At 37.0% G+C, this 24,546-nt stretch overlaps 2 long non-coding RNA genes across 2 annotated transcripts; both read right to left on the bottom strand.

The window, feature by feature from the left end:
* Positions 1-3,623: 3,623 nt before the first annotated feature.
* On the bottom strand, positions 3,624-18,910 carry LOC126825650 (uncharacterized). The gene is made up of 8 exons (XR_007682082.2): positions 18,774-18,910; positions 15,739-15,826; positions 14,675-14,866; positions 12,337-12,411; positions 10,880-10,963; positions 10,389-10,517; positions 5,613-5,696; positions 3,624-4,820 (listed from the first exon to the last, which is right to left on the bottom strand). It is a non-coding gene; the product is annotated as an uncharacterized LOC126825650 (long non-coding RNA).
* Positions 18,911-20,640: 1,730 nt separating this feature from the next.
* Positions 20,641-23,027, bottom strand: LOC126825651 (uncharacterized). The gene is made up of 2 exons (XR_007682083.1): positions 22,894-23,027; positions 20,641-21,325 (listed from the first exon to the last, which is right to left on the bottom strand). It is a non-coding gene; the product is annotated as an uncharacterized LOC126825651 (long non-coding RNA).
* Positions 23,028-24,546: the final 1,519 nt, after the last annotated feature.

Below are 24,546 nucleotides of genomic sequence, written 5' to 3'. Positions count from 1 at the left end.
CATCTTTTGGTTTAGTACAAATAATATCTCCGAAACATTCGGGTTAGACAAGAACATGATACTTGCAGTAGTTTCATTTTACTTTCACAAGGTTCTTAAAACAATTGTTGAATTGCCAAAAGTGCGTGTTTCTAAATTCAATTTCTTGTTCCAGCTTTCCGTTATGTATCTTGATTATGCCGGAATGTCAATCAGACGGAGAATGTTCGGTAGACTGGTTAAGCGAGACTAATTTCAAAACAAGGGCACGTAACCTATGTTTTACTCAAAAGTGCCCGGTTGTTATGGCCGACACTCGTAACCATGATTTATTGATGGTTAAATGGTCATAGCTTATTAAGTACAACATGGTCGTTTAGTGACTGACTATACGTGTGCGGAACTTATTTAAGCTTGATATATATATATATAGAGAGAGAGATTTTGTAGTGTAATTGTCGAGATATTTGGAGATATTTATTTATGTTGGGGCACCCTAATTGTGGCTGGTGCAGAAAAGTAGGGCGTTAAACCCCCTTTCTTTTCATTTATGTAACTTCAAAATTATAATATTCCCTCTTTAACTTCAAAATTATAATAATTTAAAAAAAAAAAAAAGGAAAGTAGGCGTTAACCCCGTTTCAATTCATTCGAATTCCTTTTGTTAACAATTAATTTAGATAATCAGTGAACAGGATAGGAGGAAAGATCCAACCATGTACAACGCCTTATCCGTCCAAGATAGATAAAATATTGTAAACATGACTAAATATATACATGTATCTATACATGTATGTTTCCGTTTTTTGCTATTGTGCAGACCATGATAAAACGACATGTTATTCAGCCGGATGTTATATATTCAAGGACGTTAAAGGAGGTAAATCGCTAATATTTGGGACCTAGAAATTGACACAAATATGGGTCGCAACGCATATAATAATGTAATATGAATGTATATAAACTGTTTTATATTCAATCGTTTCCGTTTTTACTCTAATTTCAAATCCGTTATGTTCGGCGAAATAAACCAGAAGTGTCAACCGAATGACTATCTCTAGCGTCTGGTTATTCCAGTCTACGCCGATAGTATTTTTATTGCGCATGCTCTCCAGATAAGAATATGGCTTCGCCGTTTAACATGACTAGTGGAATATGTCTAGCCTCGTTCTTCGAGTCCCCTATTACAAATGGCGCTGAAACGCATTGTGGTTCACGATTCGTGTACCAATGGTAAAATGTTTATTTTCTCTTAAATATTGGATATCAGAAGCCCATCTTTTCAAGATATGATAACAACACGAATGTTGATTTAAATTGACAAATAATTCGTGTTTTGGATGTCAAAGACTTTGGGTGATACTGAGTTAGAGACATAGCTACTTTAAATATTTACAGTGGATATATACGTCGTTATTCCCACTTATGGTTACATCAGCAATATATCACGATTTATTTAACGTCTACGCTTACACACCCTCGTCGGTTTTATCGGGGCCTCCTGTTTCCTTCCACAGCTAAAAAAAATCCCTAAGCGCAAGCAAAAGAAGAATCCTACACCGAATGAAGTTAAGGGGGCGGGGGATATTGAAAAAGGCCCATTTTAACCCATTTTTGTTTCAACCCGGGATGTGTACATACATCAACCAAGTATACTAGTTGTGTCTTTTGGGCTAGATCTATTTATTAAGGCCAACTCAAGATTTTGTCAAGGTCGCTGAGATGTAATTATTTTTAGGGCAGGTGATTGTTGACAAAATACGTTAGTTTCCAATTGGCCAGTGTTTTTGGTGTTGCTACTTTTACAAACGGTAGTGTCAAGGAAAGCTATGCTGTTATGACTTTTGGTGACTATGTCTGACCGGTGACCGTTAAATCTTTCCCTAGGTGAATTTTGGGTATCCCCTACGTATTGTTTGTCACAATGTCTACATGAAATTAGATAAATGATATTTGAACTGCTGCATAAAAGTTGGTCTAATATTGGAAATTGTGTGCCAGATGTTTTGTTATGGAACTGGTCGGATATGTCAATGATTTTTTATGTTTAACATCTTGGGTGGCCACAAGTTTTGGTTTTAACTGCTAAATACATAGTGTTTGTTTCTTTGTTGGCAAGTCCAGCTAGAATATTGTTTTTTTATACGTCAGAGATAGCGTTTGGGGTATCCCCTTTCTCTTAGTTTGCTAAGATTTTATGATGCCAGAGAACGTATATTTTGGTTTTGGATGAAAGGAGCTTTTGAACAATAATTGATGTGTATCAGTTTCTTTGAAAATACTTTAGTTTCCAATTGGCCTGTGTTTTTGGTGTTGCTATTTATATAAACGGTGGTGTCAAGGGAATCTACGTCGTGTGCTGTTATGACTTATATTTCCGGTTAATTTGATTGTTCAGAATGCTGAAAAACGGCCACAATTCGTCATAGGTGTACGTCCAGACTATGAAAACGTCATCTAAAAAGCGTCCATAGAAATCTTGTTTTAATGAGTGGCAGAACTTTCCTTTCTCAATCCGCCATGAAGAGATTTGCATAACTCGGGGCAAATCGTTTTCCCATCGCAGTTCCGGAAGGCTGGAGGAATATTAGTCGTTGAAAGCGAAGTCATTTCTCTTCAGGCAGATGTCGAGTAATCTGAGGATTTCTCCGTCCGGTCTGGATGCTTCATAAGAAATGCTTTTCTAACTGCATCAGTTCTGCGTTATTATCGATGTTTGTGTACATGCTCCCTGTACGTCAATAGATATTAAAACGATTTACTTTGGGTCGCCAAACTGATTATGTGAATAAAATCTTTGGTGACTTTAAGGTAGGAAGCGTGTTGACATGCTTGGGCTAATAAGAAATGGTCTATATATTGTGATCCGTTGTATGATTCGCTGTCAGTCTGTAATTTGTATAAAACATTCCGTTGCTGGATTTTAATGTATTTTTGGTAGCGTATAAAGATGTCGTTGTCGGCAACAGAAATGGCGATCAGAATTATGTCCCTTAAGCCTAGATTATAACCCGTCGTACGTGCCACTACTGGCAGTCTACGGGGAAAATGTTAGTTAACCCGTGCGTGAGACTTACGCGTCACTTAAGGTTTCGTCAAAGTCATTTGAGATGTAAATAAGGTTAGGTCACACCGCACAATGTAAACGAGAGCCACGGTGGCTAGGTGGTTAAGACGCTGGCTCGCTAGTCTGGAGGTCGGGTGTTCGATCCCTGCATTGGTCGAGAAAGTTCATCCAGATTTCCCGACGTGGTTTCTCCTTGTCAGTGGTGCAGAACAGAGGGAGGACAGCTGTCTAGCCCTTCGAATGAGACGAAAAACCGAGGTCCCGTGTATACATTAGAATGAACGTAAAAGATCCCTTGGCAGTTGGAGTTCGAAATAAGAGTAGGCCGTAGTGCCACTGCCTGGGCAAAATTTCCCTCATAGCACACTGTATGGCGGATGCCCGTCTTCATTAGTCCAGTTTAGGAGCAGAACAGTAGGACGTTAAACCCCGTTTCATTTCATTTCATTTATATCGAATTCCAACTGCCATGGGATCTTTAACGTACATTCCAATGTGTACACAGGACCTCGGCTTTGCGTCCCATCCGAATGACTAGACAGCTGTCCTTGTCAGGTGCGTAAGAAAGAAAGCAAGATTACAAAATAACTGCTTTTATTGTTTTTACAAGATATATAACAATAATATTTACTTTGTTTAATCTTACATTTCATACAATATAATATACAGATGGTTAAAACAACCTTCCCTGATCTAGGGAAATTATTAAAATGTTACTTTATATTACCCAGTGCAGGGCCCTTATTCACGAAAACTTAAACTAAGATACAATCGAAATTTTAAGAAATACTGCAATTCGATTGGCTGACCAGTAAAATCAATTTGCATATATCCAATTTGCATATTGGTCAGCTAATCGAATTGCAGTATTTCTTAAAATTTCGATTGTATCTTAGTTTAAGTTTTCGTGAATAAGGGCCTAGGGCGATTAGAATTAAACAAAGAGTAGAAAATGTTTTTAAGAGTTAAATATAACAGACTTCCAGGAATTAGATGATCATAGTTCCGCTATATACATTTACAAATGCATTATTTACAAGATTTGGACAGGAACTTGCCAATCCTAGGCGAAGTTATAGATAGTCTCTATTGTCATGTATCATTGCTACGATAATAAACAAAATCTCGATTATTCATTTTAGCGTTAAATTATTAAATGGCACAGATGTTCTAATCCGATGATCTAAAGAGTTGATTATGGGTTTGTCATGTTAATTTGGAGATAAACACGTACGTTTTTTGTATTTAGAGGGGGTTTATTTTCCATTTAACCATGCTTGAATTATTAGAACACGAGACGCGGTTGCGTCAAGGTGTGCTAATGGATAATTGAAGCATGGATAAATGGACAATAAACCCTCGATTAATACGAAACACGAACGTGTTTATGGATATTGTAGCCCAAATATTTAGGAAATTTCTTCGAAACTCTTTGGGAAACATATTTACACCCATTTAAACTAGGAAGATTTATCTTAAAGGGCAATATTGGTGTCATTCATTATCACATGTGATAGAACTCGTTAAACACGTCCCAAATATAATTTTAACACGGAGATCATTGCTACGATAGATGCGTAATCAAGGTTTCTTGCTGCCCAAATTATCTGCTTCTTTGTATTCAACTAAAGTATCTCTATGTGATCTGTTTCCGGGTTTATTATTGGACAATGCTATATTATGAAATATGTTATGTTTATGCCAAGGTACTTTCTATATGTCTTCCTTTTCTAAGACAGCAAATCATTGCTAGTGCTATAGCCATTAAAAATAACTGAAAATAAATTTGAAACCAATACAATTATTAACGGCACAATAAAATGTAAAATAGTGGTCTTGTTTAAAGGGGCGTAAGGTAAGATTAGATAAAGAGCTAACAGTTCTCGCTAAAATAGCTTAAAAATAGATAATGGAAACAGAGTATGTTGAAAATTTCAGTCAAATTGCTTCACTTTGGACCGAGATATACGCCATCCAGAGTTATATGAGGGGCATACGACATACAAACAATTTTGCACGGACAATAATGCTCCGGCCTATTCTTATTTCGAATTCCATTTGTCAAGGGTTCTTTTACGTGTACATAGGATCTCTGTGTTCCATCTCATCCAAGTACGTGACAAGGAGTAGGGTCGCCTGTTCAACCTCGTGGGTTTTCTCCGGGTCCTCCGGTTTCCTCTCACAGCTAAAGACCCCTACGCGCAAGCGAATTAAAGAAATAAAATTGAACCATGTTAGTCCGGAAATGACCTAGTTTGTGTCGAGTGGACGTTAAACCCCATTTTTCTCTCTCTCTCTCTCTCTCTCTCTCTCTCTCTTTCATCTCGTCCCAACAACTAGACAACGCCTCTTGAAAAGCCACCTCGAGCTGCACCACTGAAAAGGGTGTACCACCCCGCAAGATAATCTCGAGGAACTTTCTCGGCCAAGACCGGGGTCGAACCCATGACCCTCTGGTTATTGAGCCAGCGTATTAATCGCTGATCCACAGCCGCCCCAAATTGAACTCTCAAAACATACGCAAAAATACCCGAAACATATAAAGATAGTAAAAGAATGACCATACCTGTAAAAGTCCTAAAGCGATGCCAGTGGCGCCTAATGCCAGGAAATTATCACTAATAAACATTTTAGCTGTATTTAAACATCCCTATAAATAAAGACAGTGACAATCTTAAACAACAGATACATTAAGTATATAATCCTCGTTTAATTCTATGAACAAAAATAGAAGTACTAGAATTATTCTAAAAGCTATAATAATTCTCTAAAACTTTCAAGAATATAATGCATATCTTATAGAGAATATAAGTAAGTCTATGGAGAAAGAGGAGGAATGATTATAAAATCTATAGAATTCATGATCTAATAAATCTTTCTTTTTCCATTTATTTTCTTCATTAAAACTAATCTACTTCCTAAATCGAGCTGAATTATAAAAATATATGAAAATAGAAATACCCAAAAAGAAAACAATCTCTTAAAAATGTTAAAATTGGTTATTATATGACAGTGAGTAGTAAATAGAGGATGAATATACTATATGACATATAATTTATCTGATATACATTTAAAGGAACATAATACTTCCGATAATACTTGTTCAATCCGCTATTACAAAATTTCTAGTGAACTAGAACATTTGTATGATTTAAATCGGGTATGTTAAGGTTAATGTGTATTTGAAAGCTTAAAATGAAATGAAAATATACGAAACGAAGTACTTTGACAGTATTGTTGATATTGGCATATTTTATGCTGTATAGGGGAAATCCCGTAAAATATACCCAAAGGTTGTATTATACCGCCATATTATCATATTTATAAAGGGGAAAACCCTGTATAATTGAGTTCAAGTATTATGTATCTTTAAGTAATGCATATTGATTATTACTTTATAAGAGAATAAAATTATACAAGTGACGATATAATGTGACGTTTACATAAATAACAAATACACACTGTACAGTTTAAGTGAGTGACATTTACATGCTGCACACATACATGTAAGCGCTGGATTTCATAAGTTTTCTATTTTATTTTCCACTTTCGTCTTAGATATACTAGACTTATATTTTGTCTTAGATACACCAGACTTCGATATACAAGATTTCGACGCACTAGACTTCGATATACTAGACTTCGATGTAAAAGACTTCGACGTAAAAAGACTTCCATATACACGACTTCGACAAATTAGACTTCGATATACTAGACGTCAATGCAAAAGATTTCGATATATAAAAAGTCGACATACTAGACTTAAGCGACGTTGACACGATACAGCCAGTCCATAACAAAAGTTAAAATCTTGAAATAACATATATAGTAAACATTGACTAATTATACTGTTTTACATATATATAATTCACATACAAAGACATATACTCTTTGATAAATGTAAATAGAAGCTGTTAATTGGCATTACTAAGCGAACATAACATTCAATATGTTATTCCCTGAGGTTCGACTGTTTATATACTTGTATAAGTCTTTAATCCAGTGACCACTAACCCATTTAACTACTTTGTTAAAAGATTAATTCTTTTATAGTACGTAGAACAGCTAAAGAAACGTTAACATGTATGCATATATTCTTTAGAAAACAATGAATGTGTATTCTGCGAAGGAGCGGTATGGTTTCATAAAATGACCCTCTTAATGGTTTCCTATTGTTAGACAGGTTGAAGTTTATACGAGAGTTACGCTGTCTGTCTACAATTAGCTCCGCTTTAGACCAGACTCGAAGCTGGTTGTACAATCTGATTAAAATACAGATTTATATTTCGTTTCGTTTTTGTTTTTTTATACTTTCGATGGCCAACAGTAAAACGAAATTTTGAACTATAAAAAACGAAACGAAATAGGATCTGTATTTAAATCAGATTGCTGGTTGTCCAACAAGAGAGAGAGAGAGAGAGAGAGAGAGAGAGAGAGAGAGAGAGAGAGAGATGGGGTTTAACGTCCACTCAACACAAACTAGGTCATTTCGGGACTAACATATGGTTTTATTTTATTTCAATAATTCGCTTGCGCGTAGGGGTCTTTAGCAGTGGGAGGAAACCCACGAGGTTGGACAGGCGACCCTACTCCTTGTCACGTAAGTTGTCCAACAAATTTCCTAATTTACGATATTAGTCGAAACACTAAGTATACTTCGAGAATGTTGAAAAGTATTTATTTTGCTTCCATTTAATAAAATTTAAAGTTTGTTTAGTATTTGTGAAAGATGTAAAACTGATTAGAACCGCATTAAGAAATAATCATAATACTTATTTCAAATATGGCGACCGTCCAAGTGCGAAGAATACATTCAAGTTGTTTGTCATTTCTTTAGCTGTTCTGTTTATCTGTCCATAACATTGTGTAATTATCGTGCAAATGAAAATGTTACAAATAGTTTAAGACATGACTTTTAAAGATACGACGAAGCGCACAACACTGCGCAATACTGCACACACACACCACAAACCATGGCAACACAGAATACACAATTAAGAGTGATTACGAAAGCCGAAAGAATCAGAGCCCAATGGCAAGTAGTATGGGATTACCCGATGAAATGATTATGTTCATTCTGCCTTGTGCATGACACGATTCACAACACAATTTGAATGGGCAAACAAGTTTTAGATTCAATATACACAAAGATGTTCCTTCTATCTGCCGACTTTAATATTTTCTAGTCTTTAGTAACGAAATGAAATGAAATTCAGTGGGGTTTAACGACATACTGTGTTGGATAGGCTATTGAAGACGGACTAACGCCATACAGTTTGCTATGAGGAAATTTTTTCCAGGACAGAGGATCTTATTATAAATTCCAACTGCCAAGGGATCTATGTGCACGCCAATGTGTACAAGGTACCTTGGCTTTTCGTCGGAACGACTAGACAGCTGTCCTTGCCAAGGCCCTCTGTCATGCACCACTGACAAGGGCAAATCACGCCGGAAAATCCCGATGAACTTTCTCGGCCAACACCGGGAGCGGACCCGTGGCCCCCAGGCTAGCGAGCCAGTGTCTTACTCACTTAGCCACCGTGACTCCAGTATTCAGTAACATATTTTGAACTCTAGCACAGGCAAAAATGTTCATTAGCTGCAGAATTCAATATTTTCTACAGTTACCTCTGTGAATGTTAGGTCAAATGTTGTTGTATATTATCCATGGTCCGAGCTCGACATAATTATCAATCCTGCATAACTTTTATTATAAGTCTGGGTGACCGAGACCAATATTTTACCCAGTAATTGACACTACTTAAAAGACAATGTTGGTGTCAGTCAATATTACATATGTGATAGACCTGGTGAAACACATTCCAAATATAATTTTAACACAGATCCGTGACAAAGATTTGAAGTATCAGGAAGTGACGCAAAAAACGGAAATCACAAGTTATCCTCAAGTCATCTACTATAGAGGTAGTGAGCGATAACATAACAGACATTATACAAACACATATTTATAATAATACAAGATGGTGACATTCATATACAAACCTTTTGATACGCCTTCAATTACAATAAAATAAATGAAAAAAAAAAGTGTAAATAAGAAAATGAAAAAAAAAATACTTTTGATCAACAGATTTAGAATTTAATTTACAGAAGAATAAGAGTTAGTACTGGGAGCTAATGAACTCACGTCATCCATCTCAGTGGTAGCAGCGGCCAAGCGAATACTCACTGATTGATCAAATTGGTGACTTTAATTTATAGTCAAATATTCCATTTGCGTATACTTAAGCTTAACGGGTACTTTATGAAACTAGGCCATGGGCGATACTGTAAGTATTTGATTCCAGTGCATCACTCGTCTGTTTCTTTCAAGCTTCCTATTGTTTCCCTTATGTTTGGCCGTTCTGAACAAAAAGTATGGCCGTTTTCACCAAATATTTGGGTTTTTAGAGTTTATTGCCCTTTCGTATTTAATCCCAAAGGTATTATTGACATCATGCAGTCAGCTTTACTGGTCTACAGGTATTATTACCTTTCGTAGGGGATATCAATCAACTCTACCAGTCTGCAGGTACTAACAGATTTATAATATTATCTAATCTCACTGTGGTCATTTTGAGACTGAGACGGTAATTATTTACTGATATATTAGAGAGACCACAGCGGACTAGATTTCAGTCCAGACTACAGATATAATTACTGATACATGTATCAGTGAGACCACAGTAGATTAGATATGAATATTATTAATCCCTCTTGTCTTCACCATTATTACAATCTGATTTAAACACAGATCCTATTCGTTTCGTTTTTTATACATGTAGTTAAAAATTTCGTTTGTCTTTACTACACTAGGATCTGGAAGAGTTGTTATATTACTGGCGTTTTGTCTGAAGAGAGGGATAAGCCAATGAAGCCAATGTTACGGCGACTTCTTGGCGTGTCATCCACGGAACTGTAGGTAAACCACTCGAAACGCCAACGCTGATTGATTAATCAATGTTTGACGTCATAGGGTCAAAAGCCGCTGGTACAACCCCTGGCACGACCTTCGAGTACATCTTGTCAGATCTTCATGTAGTGTAGGCCATCGAAAGTATAACAAAAAAACGAAACGAAATAGATCTGTATTTTAATCAGATTGTCATTATTCAGTTTGAGTTTATTGTCGCGTTTGGGTCTTTTTGGTTTATTGCCGTTTTGTCTTTAATCCCTCCTAAGACAGTGGTTGGCAAAATGCGGGTTGCTCATTTACCGTGGATTGTAACCTCTCTTCACCATTATTCAACTTTAGTTTATTGTCACATTTATATGTTCAGTGAAAAAAAGAAATAAATTTGAGGTAAATAAATAAAGTCATGGTAATAATATGATGACTTACAGCTTTATAGGCGTTTACTCCACCAGTTCCACAGCCTGAATACTGACAGCAGGAATCGGGTACATCATTGTTAGAATACGCTCCGCGATTACTCCAATCTTCCGGTCCGCGAACACCGCAACATTGGAACTGTAATAACACAACAATAGATGGTATACAATCCCGTTAATTTGAAAAAATGAAACGAAATGAGATGGGAGTTTAACGTCCTGTTGTTCTGCGCCGACTGGACTAATAAAGACGGACATGTGCCATACAGTGTGCAATGAGAGTAATTTTGCCCGGGCAGCTTCACTGTGGCCTACTCTTATATCGACTGCCAAGGTATCTTTTACGTGCACACCTACGTGTACGCGTGATCTCGGTCTTTCTTATACCTGTAGGGCGTTAAACCTCGTTTCATTTCTCTAACATCAAAATTATAATAATTCCTCTTTAACTTCGGTGAATAATTTTTACAATTAAAGGAAATAGCTGTAATATCAACTTACACCTCTTTGAATAGCATCCCATGATTGTTGTACTTTACGGTTCTCTAATCCAGCCAACAACTGTTCCTCGAGGCTTCGATTGACCTGGAATATCATAAAAGATACACATATTATTATATGGAAGTAGACGTCATCGGGAGATAATATAAGAAGTGTTGTTGGGTCATGCGGCTAGATAAGAGTGTCCAGACATTCTAGTAATGGCCCTGTAGAAACAGTATTATACGGTAACAAGGGCCGTGGTCGTATCATGCTTTTAGATTAGAGTTTCCAGTCATTCGGGTAATGGGTCCTATAGAAACAGTATATATTATACGATAACAGGGGGTGTTGTCGTGTCATGCTTTTAGACAAGGGTGCCCAGTCATTCAGGTAATGGGCCCTGTTGGAACAGTATCTTTATATGATAACAAGGGGCGTTGCCATGTCATGCTTTTAGACAAGAGTGTCCAATCATTCGGGTAATGGGCCCTGTAGCAACAGTAGGGGAAATGCTGCTGCTCTGGCAAAATTTTAGAATTCTTACAATATATTGTTCACGTAACTTCACAAAATTAGACTTGTCGGTTAATCGCCCTTGTCCTTCTTTTACAAGGATAACATCAGAATTTTTCCGTCTAATTACTATCGACCGAGGGGGTTGGATGGTCGAATGGTTAGCGCGTGTGCGTTTTATCATAAGGTCTGTCATTCAGTCAACTGGCGTGGTTTCGATGATTCCCCGGTTGTACGTGACAAGGAGTAGGGGTCGCCTGTCCAACCTCGTGGGTTTTCTCCGGGTCCTCCGGTTTCCTCCCACCGCTAAACATCCCTACGCGCAAGCGAATTAAATTGAACCATATGTTAGTCCCAGAATGACCTAGTTTGGGTCGAGTTGACGTTAAACTCGATCTCTCTCTCTCTCTCTCTCTCTCTCTCTCTCTCTCTTGACCGAGACTAGATGCTAAAACATCCAATCAACTGAATATTGTTCGCTATGTTGTCTGGTGTTAAGAGTCGGTAATTCTGAAGACACCAGCGCTGATGAATATTCATAAAAGCATTTAAAAGTAAAGATAGTCTTACAAAGCGTAGCAATACGCCCACAAAATAGCTATGTCTCGACAAAATGATAGTCAATGGCTGCAGCTTTCAAGAATCCCATCTCTATGGTGTTCATTATCTTGAAACTGTAACGTCTATCGCGTTCACAAGGTTCGTCTTCTCAATAACATAATGCCTCACAAAAAAATTGCAAAATCCGTTACAAACTTCTATGACGTTGAATATCGATAGGGTTCGTTCTCTTATGATTACAAGCTTTCGAAACAAATATATAAACAATCGGTAGAAGTGCGTATCGCTTGCAGGAACGAGGGGTTGAAGAACGGAAGAGTGGACCGACGGATTGGCGGACAGGGGTGCGGCATATTACGCCTTCACTAAAATATGAACGTATAAAAATATGTTTGACATACCTCGTCTCTGTAGATATAAGCTATTATTCCAACTGATATTTGAAGGGCAAACACAACCAGTATCATAGTAAAATACTAAAAATATGAAATGAGAATATATTATATATCATAATAGTAATATACTAAAATATAAAATGAGAATATATTATGTTTCATAATAGGAAAATGCTAAAATATAAAATGAGAATATATTATGTATTGTAAAATACTCAAAAGAAAATATAAGAAAGAATATATTATGTAATATAATGGTAAAAAGAAAGACAGAGAAAAGAAAATATTAGAACGCATGATAAAGATACATTATGTAAGATTTTGACAAAGAGCTGACCATTCTTGCTATTATAGATAATGTAAAATGAAAATATTGAAAATTTCATTCGAGTTATTTCATTCTGGGTCAAGTTATCACTGTTTGTAGTTTTGACAAGATGTGTGCACTGCTATATTCGATACTTAGCCTCGCTTTCCCATTTTTAAATTAAATTTTTAAATGGCGAACCGTTCTAATCTAGTTAAAATCTCGAGTATCAGATGCCATCGAGAGTTGATTATGGTCAGGATAAGTTACTTAAACATACATTATGCAAGAGCTAAATCTGTCTATTGCAAGTCTTTCTTTAGGCCTGAAATGTTATCTAAATTATTAATTAGACATTAATTAACCTATCCAGACCATAATAAAATCTAGATGGCATCGCTAGCCTGCGATCTTAAGTGAATTGTGAGCCGATTTACTGTATAACTTTCCTTCACGATTTAACGATTAAGTGGATAATCGAGACTTTGCTGTTTATCGTGCTGATTTTAGTAATGATGATCGAGGCTAGGCGGAAATTTCAAACGCTTAGTTCTCGGTTCGTAGTGGAGGAATTTGAATGAAATTTTCAGCAAATTGCCTTTATATTATCTAGTTTTTAGCTATTATAGTGAGAACTGCCAACTCGTTATCGAATCTTCCATAATGTATCTTTAATGTCTAATTAATAATTAAGATAAAATTTCAGGCCTAAAGAGAGAGACAGAGAAATGAGGTTTAACGTCCACTCGACACAAACTAGGTCATTTCGGGACTAACATATGGTTTAATTTTATTTCAATAATTCGCTTGCGCGTAGGGGTCTTTAGCAGTGGGAGGAAACCGGAGGACCCAGAGAAAACCCACGAGGTTGGACAGGCGACCCTACTCCTTGTCACGTACAACCGGGGATTCGAAACCACGCCAGTTGACTCAATGACAGGCTTTATGATACAGCAGGCCTACAGAAAGACCTGCAATAGGCAGATTTAGCTCTTGCATAATGTATATTTAAATGCGGCCCAGCTACATACCAAACAGTAGGATTCAACAGAGATATAGAACAACACAATCAGAACAAAACGTAAATAAAGATAAAGCAAAACATAAACATAAGATATAGCATAATGATAAAGAACAAAACACAAGTAGAACAACGAGAAAACACGAAAAATAAAGACAAAGCCCAAACCAGTATTAAGTATGAATAGTACGTCTATTGGATAACGGGGTCAAATATTTGTGACAAACACAAGCGGCACATGTCTAAAATACTGATGACAAGTAAAGCCTAGGGTTTGGTAGTTCGCAGACCAGCCGCAAGAAACCTGGTAAAAATTTTGTATGTGTAGGACCGAAAGCCTCTACGGCCAGTATAGAGACTACTACGATACCGAACACACACTAAGTGACGCGAAAGTCTCACGCACGGGCTTACTATAAACTCCCCCGTAGAGTGTCCGTATTAGCACGCACGAGTAGCACGTACTGCGGGTTGATAGTTAGGCTAAAAGGAGCTAAATCACTAGAAATTGACAGAAATGGGTTGCACCGCATATAATAATGTAATGTGAATGTATATAAACTGATTTACATTCAATCGTTTTTGTTTTTACTGCAATTTCTAATCAGTTATGTTCGGCGAAATACCCCAGAAGTCTCAGTCGAATGTCAATCTCTAGCATCTGGTTATTCCACTCTATACCGATATTATTTATTGCGCATGCTCTCCAGATAAGAATATGGCGTCACTGTTTGACATGACTTGTGGAATATATTTAGCCTCTTTCTACAGTCCCTTGTTAAAAATGGTGCTGAAATGCACCATGGTACACGAATCGTACCAACGGTAAAATGTTTATGTTGTCTTAATTATTGGATATCAGAAGTCCATCTTTTCCCCGTAAGATCACAACATCAATGTTGATTTAAATTGACAAATAATTCGTTTTTTCAATGTCGAAGATTTTGGATGATATCGAGTTAGAGACTTAGCAACACTCGGTAAAAACGATATATCTGGAATAAAATTAAACTTACAATAATCAGCATACATTGACTCAGCATACAGGCTCCACAGAATCCAATGATAGACACTACAAGAACGATAATCCCTGATGCCACCATCACAGCTACCACGTTGACAAACTCATAGTCTGGTAATAAAATGAGGACGTTTCCTTTACTTAGTTGTACATAACATCCAACCGCTATCATAGCTATTCCCATTAACTGTAGATACAAAACAAAATCAAATTTATAAACAGGTAGGCTAGATTAATTTGGGGTTATTTGAGTATAATATTGATTATATTTATTTTTTTATTTTCTTGACGAGAGTTATAATGTCGCTTTAAACTTTGAGCATCTCTAACTAATCTTGGGTTTTCTCCCCCCCCCACCCACTGCTAAAGACCTCTACGCGCAGGGGAATTATTGAAATAAAATTGAACCATATGGTTGTCCCAAAATGACCTAGTTTGTGTCGAGTGGGCCTTAAACTCATCTCTCTAACATATAGCGATTACTCCATTAAAAATAAAACGGTTACCCAACCGACCCTATTTATTTTTAAGGCCAAATCGCCGACCATACCCCCCCCCACCCCCACCTTCATTCGCCAGGAACTATCAATCAGTCTTGGTTAGGTTTGCAAAAAACCCAAGCAGGAAAAAAATGATTTTGCGACAGATCGACCCTATAGTTTGATAGTTTGTGGCCAAGTAAGCATAAATACCCATATTTGCTTTTTTTTTTCTTTTTTTTTATATATCAATGACAATATGGAATACAATGACAGGTTTATTAAATATATGAAGCGACGTTCCGACATAATATCTAAAAACACATGTCATTGTATTCCAGATGTTTGGTCTTTTTGGATTTTTTAAAATGAACTCTTGATAGGCCAGTATTGGAGCTGGAGTTTCGATAATTAGCTGAAGTATATACATGAATATGATATATTTCAAAATCATTTGTATCCATTCAGAATTAATTACATCCATTTCATTGGTAAAAGGGATCATACCAATGTATGTTAGATCACATCTTTAATCGTAGAGTTATAAACTGGCTGATATATAAATACAAAGTTTACTTACCAATAACAATACATTTAGAATCATAAAAATGATCCGGACACACGCAAATGACTTGACTTGCGGCATGATGATTGGCAATTAGGAACACCTGAATATCAAAGAAAAGATAAATGAATACTACATGTATCAATATACTAGATTATATGTTAGACAAGTATAGTGTGGGTGTAAATGGGGTGATGTATACCTTGCGTCTGTTTTTGCAATAAAGCCAAAGTAATTCTATTTTTTAGTTTTTCGGGTTATTGATAATTTAATAGCCATTCGAGTGTTCTGAACCATGTTAAAAAGCCAATTAGGTTTTTGAGAAGAGGTTGGACAGGACTGGTGACCGTACTCCTTGTCACGTACATGGAATCGAAACCACGCCAGTTGACTCAATGACAGACCTTATGATGCAGCGCACACACGCTCACCATTCGGCCCCACCCCACAATTATTGATAACTTAGCTCCCCAAAAAAGTAATTTAAATGATATTTTCAATATATTCATTATCTATCAGCTCGTTTTCTAAATCTTATATAAAGCCCCTTTTAATAAGTGATCACGAAGAAATAAAATTCAAATTGATGTGAACCAATTCTTGGAATCTCTTCCTAGGTATTGAATTCCGATTGTGAAATGTTGTTTTACGTGCACACCAACGGGATCTTGGCATATCGCAATGCACCACTGATAGGGAAAAACACGCTAGAAATTCCCGAGGATGTTTCTCGGTCATCATTGGGATTGACCACCGAATCACCGGAAAAACTAAAGTGTGGGGTGTGTGTGTGTGGTGTGTGTGGTGTGTGTGTGTGTGGGGGGGAATGATAAACATTTTGTTGAAGTGGTTTAGAAAATCAAAATGGGTTACGAAGTGGTCTTTAAACAAAGGCGAACGAGATAAATATGGCCCGCCGTTATGCACCACTGACAAGGTGAAACCACGTCGGACATGGCTCTATTGAAAATAATTTATCTTTATTACCGAGTGATGTTTCAATTTGGTTTATCCAGTCATTTCCATTCAACATTATATAATGTTATATCGCTGACCTATCAAAGTGTCATTTCAAAGTTACGAGCCTTCCCGGAGTTTACGCTCATGTGGCCAAATACAGTTGGTAACCCCAAGGTGGGAAATGAAAACATTTGGGGCAAGAGCTTTTCGTTTACTTGCTCCATCAAAATGAAACGATCTTAACCAGTGTTCATCAGAAGTGCTCCTTCTATTGAGTGTTTCAAATCCAGACTTAAAGTTACAATTTCATATTTTCTAAGAAAGTCAAAACATAATTATTTCTATGTCTTTTGCTCAATAGGTTGTCAACTCACTATTATACGATCATAGGTTATCTTTCTCACACTTAAAAATCTTCACACCGGAAATAATAACACAAATACCTCCCTTGTTTTCCTATTCCCCACCATGGAATAGCTATCTTCAAACGTTTGAATTTGAAGTTGAAAATGATATTTTTGATAATTTCTCAAATGGCAATAGTGAATTATAGGATTAATAGGATTATTCTTTAACAAGGTAGGACTGTTTATAGATACCATCTATTTTAGGGCTTTATTTTAATATACATTTTAAAAATATAACTTAAAAATATGAAATTGTAACTTTAAAACATACATATTTCAAGGCTATATTTAATTTAAAATTGTGTGTAGATAGCGCATAAAGCATACTTTAAGTGTCGAATTGACGCTATACAAATGTTCATATATTATTATTATACTCCCATTACGTCAATATGCTGTCTTGTTATTCACAAATTTAACATGTGTTTATTCTTAAGAATCTTTGTTTTCATTCAAATAATTCTGCACACTTAAGGAAGGTGTGGTGTATATGTGTTGTAGTTATAATATAAGAGTTAAGGTAGACTTCATCTAAGTAAACATGTAAATATTGAAATATTGGTCAAACAAAACGTTTATAAATTCTGATTCAAACGTTGGTTGGCCATACTCAATTTATAATCTTCATTTGATGTCTTCCGCTTCCGTGTATTTTGAAGTAGAATATTAAAACCATTACAGGTTTATTTCATAACATGTTTTCGAAAAATTAAAACACCTTTCTTTATTACACCACAGGGTGTGGCGCGTGGGCGTGCGTGTAGGGTGTGTGAGACGGGGCAAATGGTCTGCGTGCCCGTTAGATCATAAGGTCTGCCAGTGAGTCAAGTGGCGTGGTTTCCATTTCCAGGTTCTACGCGAAAAAGGACAAGGAGTAGGGTTGCCTGTCCCACTGCCAAAGATCCCTATACGCACAAGCGAATTATTGAAATGAAATTGAACTATATGTTAGCCCAAGAAATGACATAGTGTGTGTCTAGTGGATGTTACCCCCCCCCCCCTCTCTCTCTCTCTCTCTCTCTCTTTTATTAAACATAGGGTATATATTGTCTACAATATAACCATTTAAAATTTTATAACAAGTTTTATGTGAAAAAGATCTTTAATAAACCATGGACATAACTACGGTACATTAACCATGTGTAAAGCCACGACCCCTATGACTATAATAAAACCGTGAAATCAGGACCATGGTACGGTAAAATCACGTGTAGGGCTGATTCCAACGGTAAACCCAGGTGTTGGCCTCCCAGATTCATTAGGGACTATAACCGGTGCTAATAGGGGCTGAATAGGGTCAAAACCTAGGTGGCCAAAACGTGGCTCATTGCATCTAATCCCAAATGTTTTGATTTGAATACAGATTTTGGTAGGGATTCGGGTTTTGAGTAGGGTGTGGTATCTTGATATGTTGAGAGAATCGCCAATTTAAATACTCTCGCTTGCCGTGTTCGTATGAGCCAAAGTCTGAAATCCTATTCCTCGAAACGATGTAAAATAAGAAATCAGCAGTTGTGGCCTGGCAATTGTCGTCCAGCGGCCTTCCATTCATTCACAACTGAACCGTTCAAGCTTCAACATGCCAAACAATAATAATAACAATAGTATCAAGCATGAAACATAACGCCGTTTTTTATCTTCGAAATTCAATATTTCTAATTCTTGCACATAAATAAAACTTACGATATCAATGTTTATCCGAAACTCTCCCACTGCAACAATAATATCCAGAAAGTCTCTTCGATATTCACGTTGAAAACCTTAATAATAACACCAAACACGCATGCTTAAGAGGATTGCCCGCATAATAGGTTCTATATTTAACCTGTAGTCTATTCAATCAACCCGTCAGACCGGTTTTCTATTGTTATGGTCGCCATTTTTTGTTGCCTGTCGTCTGCTCACAAATTTACCTGCGCGCGGCAAACAATTCGTCACTCAGAGCTGAGTTGTCAAACAGTTATGCGCGTTGCACAACTATAAGGGAGCACTTGAACTGTACAATAAATAAAATGTTAATTTCCTTATTGCGTTCTGAAATATAGTGGCTCGGGTAGCAGCCTTTTCACCAGCTCTTTTTTTTTCAATTGCCAACTGCCCGCGCTTCTTCTCACAGAAGTGGACAATGGACACTTTTATTAATAAGAGCCTCGACAGTGCTGGATTATGCACGGGCGCAGTGTCCCCCCCCCCCACACACACACACACACTCGCACATCAGGGGGCCCATCCCAAGAAATTTCAGTTGCCCAAAAAGCAATGTGAGCATGGACTCCATTTTCTATTAGCAGTGATCGAGCTCTTCAAGGCCCATTATCGGATTTTCAATCCATGGTGGACCCGTGTTGTGGTTGACATTCGAGATTCAGTGTAATCCGGCGATGCCACGTCGTACTTTGACTGGTATCCATGTTTCTTTTCATTGTTTATTTAGCGGGAAAAGTGGTACCCAACCCTAAGGTCTGGTCACGACATACTCAAGACCCCAGGGACCCCACCTTGGTTAATCTGGCACACGTACCCTGACACCCAGATTCTTCTACACCCACTTTGTAACCAGAAAATATCTGTTACAATCAAACTGGGATCTCAGAGCTCATCCTGGCGATCGCTAACATCTGCGATTGCACAGGTCACCATGTATAAGAATTAACACATCATGCCTGTCTCAAAATAACCAAAGTATTGTGTTGATGAGACATTAAACCAAATTCTATAATCTGGCCACCCTTGAATTCATGGGTTTTGAGCATTGGGTTAGAGTTTAGGTAAGCTACAGAGTCCAAGAAATTTGCCACTTTTGGAGGATTCAAATTTGAGAAATATGGTAGTCAGAAATATGGGTAGCTTTGCATTTCTACAGAAGGGAAATAACTCTAGTTTGTATATGCAGTTTTTGACAACCTTTACTAATTCTTATAAAGAAAATTATTTGAAAATTCAAATAATCTTAACCAGAAAGAGCCCATCATGACACAATCATCTGATAAAACTATTAAAGGGGGTTGATGATTTCGGTATGTTTTACACACAATCTAAAATATTCACCAAACCCTAGCAGAAATTGTAAATTCAAACGCTCTTCTTTGATTGTAGACAAAAATTCAACAGAAATGGCAATGCCAAAGGGAGAGAGAGAGAGAGAAATGGGGTTTAACATCCACTCGACACAAACTAGGTCATTTCTGGACTAACATATGGTTTAATTTTATTTCAATAATTCGCTTGCGCGTAGGGGTCTTTAGCAGTGGGAGGAAACCAGAGGACCCGGAGAAAACCCACGAGGTTGGACAGGCAACCCTACTCCTTGTCACGTACAACCGGGGATTCGAAACCACGCCAGTCGACTCAATGACAGACTTTATGATACAGCGCGCGCACGCTAACCATTCAGCCATCCAACGCCCCAATGCCAAAGGGAGGACGAGGGAAAAAGAGATAATTGTAGAAATATACAAACTACATCCGTGTATTTAAATCACTAGCATTAGTCCTGCAGTCAATCAATGACAAACAATTTTATAAAAAATTCAGGGAAAGAAAATCTAAAGCAGTTGATAAATGGATTTATTTTACAATATGAATATAATACAAATGGCAGAATGATAATTCAATCACAATAACAAAGAAAGATATAAATTTTGTCTGCTGAAAAATTATCTAAATATTTTGTTATTATGTGTTGTTTAATGGTTGAGAACTAGACATTAAGTAATATATTGATACAGTAAATTGTATCAATATACAATGCAATGTCTAGCTCTAGACTATTCTTACAATACAGACACCATCCTGCATGTACATTTCAACAAAATCATCAGTGAGTTCAATATTTCACTAATGTACGATTGGCATGTTGCCCTTACCATTATTTGAAATAATGGTATGCTGACTGAAAAAGATGACGTCACATCTGTATGTTATGTTATTAGAGTGCTTTTATTGTTTAATGGCTTTTGAATGACAGTTGTTACAAAGTCAGGTTTTACTAAACTCATTAATTCCCAGCCTGGTATTTAACAATCTCTATTAACACTGCTTACACATTTCAGCTCCAAAATATTTATATTGTTATTTCAAAAAGTTCACAGTTATTGTTTTTTAATAATCATTTTAATCAAAGTGATTATTTTTCAAGAGGGGCGTAATTAAGAAGTTTTTCAATAAGATCCACATGAGAAAGCAGCATTCTTCGACAGCAATATCTTCGTAATCCAAGAGCATCCAAGGCATCACTGAAATTGAAAAAATCAGTTGATGAGATCAAATAAAACAAAAGTGTCTAGTGGTCCAAAGGGTATACGAAATAAAATGGGGTTTAACGTCCGACTGTTCTGCTTCGACTGGGCTAAGGAAGACGGGGCTAAGGGTATACATGTACCAGAAGCAGCACGTTAAAATAAGAAATGGGGTTTCATGTCCTACTTTTCTGCTCCGACTGGGATAATGAAGACTGGTATAAGCCATACAGTGCCTGCCATGAGGGAAATTTTGTCATATTCTTATATCGAATTCCAACTGCCAAGGGATCTTTCACATGCATGCAAATTGTACACGGGAACGCGGTTTATCATCCCATCTGAACGACTATACGTTGTCCCTTGCCAGAATCTGTCCTGCACAACTGATAAGGAACCACGCCGGTAAATCCCGATGAATTTTCTCAACGAATGCAGGGATCGAACACGAGACCTCCAGGTTAGCAAGCCAATGCCTTACTCACTGAGCCACCGCGGCTCCCTGTTAAAATAAGAGTAGTTGGATATTATAATAAGAGTAGGCAGTAGCACTGTACGTTGTCTCCCTCAAAAAACTCTGCATAGTGTGATCACCTCGAGAGCTAAAGGACACTGATCAGATTTACCTTATAATTAATTTTATGAGTGTATCAGACAAACAGTAAAAAAACACTATGCCTTATCGAATTCCAATTGTCAAGGATTTGTTTACGTGAACATCAATGTGTACACAGGACGTCAGTTTTTTTATCCCATTCAAATGACCGGTTTTGGAGCTTTGAAATTTCACGCCCCTACTTCTCCGCACCGACTGGGTAAATGAAGAGAGGTTTACACCATACTGTGTTCTATGAGGGAAATTTAGCCCTGACAGCGGCCTACTCTTATTTCAAATTACAACTGTTCTTTTACATGCATGTAAGTCAAGATAATAAAATGGCCGCATAGTATAATGGGACGGTAGTGATTGCAGTTTTGAAAAGAGGCTGTAGTACGAAATAAAATGGGCTTCAACGCTCTACATTTCTGCACCAACTGGAATAATGAATACAGGCATGAACAATGTGGTGTGAGATTAGAGAAATCTGTCCTTGTCAGGCCCTCTGTCCTGCACGACTGACAATCGCAAAGAACTTTCTCAACCAATGGGAGCAAACTTAAGACCTGGTTAGCAAGCCAGATTCTTACTCACGGGGGGGGGGGGGGGGGGGGGGGGGGGGGCGGTGTTGGATGGCTGAATGGTTAGCGTGCGCGCGCTGTATCATAAAGTCTGTCATTGAGTCGACTGGTGTGGTTTCGAATCCCCGGTTGTACGTGACAAGGAGTAGGGTCGCCTGTCCAACCTCGTGGGTTTTCTCCGGGTCCTCCGGTTTCCTCCCACTGCTAAAGACCCCTACGCGCAAGCGAATTATTGAAATAAAATTAAACCATATGTTAGTCCCGAAATGACCTAGTTTGTGTCGAGTGGACGTTAAACCCCATTTCTCTCTCTCTCTCTTACTCACGGAGCCACCGCGGCTCTTAAGGAGAAAAATAAGATGTTGATTAGTAATAAGTATACATACCCCTCGGTATACTCCACCTGTAATAAACCAATATATGCCTCCCATTTATTACCAATAACTTTACCACACGTAAAACATCGAACTGGTATAATCATTCTTATAGCTCTAGTTTCACAATTTTATTATAGGAAAATCTGAAAAGGTAACATATTAGTATTTAAAAGATAGGAGTTTTATTATTTTAATTTATTATATAGCTAAATGGTTTTATTTATATAGCTAAATGGTTTTATTTCAGTGGCAGTTAATAATTAAACTAGAAATACAGGACGCAATTCATAAAATACAATTACTAATTATTACTGAGTGACGTTCCAACTAGGATTCAAACCAAGCAACGGTCAAAGACCAGAGAATCCTAGTCAAAATATACTGCTCACAGCAATAAAAAAGTATTTCACATTGTCAGAGACGGCCTGCGGTGATTCTTCTACTACTGCTGTTTATGATGGTTATTTGATTTATCACCAGAATCAATGGTAGCACGTCATTTTTGTCCCGCGTCATTTCGGACTCAACACAGACGACCTTTCGGACTCAGTTTGAGACGGTCCGGACTTACTTGATTTTTCGGACTCTGTCTGGCAACGTTTCGGACTCGTATGAATAATTAAAAGACTGTTGAAAATTTGTGTGATATATTTGTAATAGCTGGGGCTGGGGGGGGGGGGGCGTTTTATGGGAGTCCGATAGTTGTTTTGTTTTATTTAATTGATCGGTGATTCTTGAGACTGCTAATAAAAAGATAACACTGATTTTACACTGCTTGTGTATTGAACTTGACAATAAAATATTGTTGAAAATTTGTGTAATTTAGTAATACTGCTAATATTTTTATAATTGTGTAAGCATAAATGTCTTTTACATGAGTCGGAATAATCGAATCAACACACGGCCGCCATTATCGCTGATTGACCACTCACGTTTTTCCTCGTCTACTAAAGAACTGTAAGGTTTCTTTGCACCTTACTACAATAACATAGGGATTATCAGTTAATCAGCTTTAATCATCCCACTTTGATCGTTGCCATTTCTAATATTTTCCAAAAAGAGTTTTCTTTGTACGCACTAATTTATCGATTGGTACTGCTATCTATGGCAAGCTTGTCGAGGAATGCATGTCAACGTGTAGTGTATCTTACGGATTATCGTTAAAAAATTCCAGAGGCTTGTAAAAACAGTGAATGTCGAGTAAATATTTACTTTTGTTTTTTAGTGTAGTTCATTTTGAAATAAATTCTACAGCATATTATTCTTTTTAAAAAAAAATAAATTACTTTTACGGGAAAAGATGATAAAGAACCGTAAGTCCAACTATGTTTTATCGTTTGGTAGATTCTTTTAATAACCGCATATTTCATGTTAATATTTTCTTTCATTTTTTTTATATACATATTACAGATATAAAGAAATGAAACATTCTTTTCATAAACATTCAACAATGAAAATTTTGCAGTTTCTTGCATATTGAGAGATCTATATGGTGCGTGATCCATGATTCCACATGCTGTATTTGATTGCGAGCGGTAAATTTTACCTGCATGTTATTTTTTATAAAATCGCTTTTGGTTTATTATAGGATTGATTTGACAGTTGTGTTCAACCTTTCCTTTCAACTTATTCCTGAGTCCGAAACGTCACGTACCTGAGTCT

Source organism: Patella vulgata, chromosome 6 (genome assembly GCF_932274485.2).
Source record: "Patella vulgata chromosome 6, xgPatVulg1.2, whole genome shotgun sequence".
Classification (NCBI taxonomy): Eukaryota; Metazoa; Mollusca; class Gastropoda; family Patellidae; genus Patella; species Patella vulgata.
This window is presented reverse-complemented; position numbering and strand designations above follow the sequence as displayed.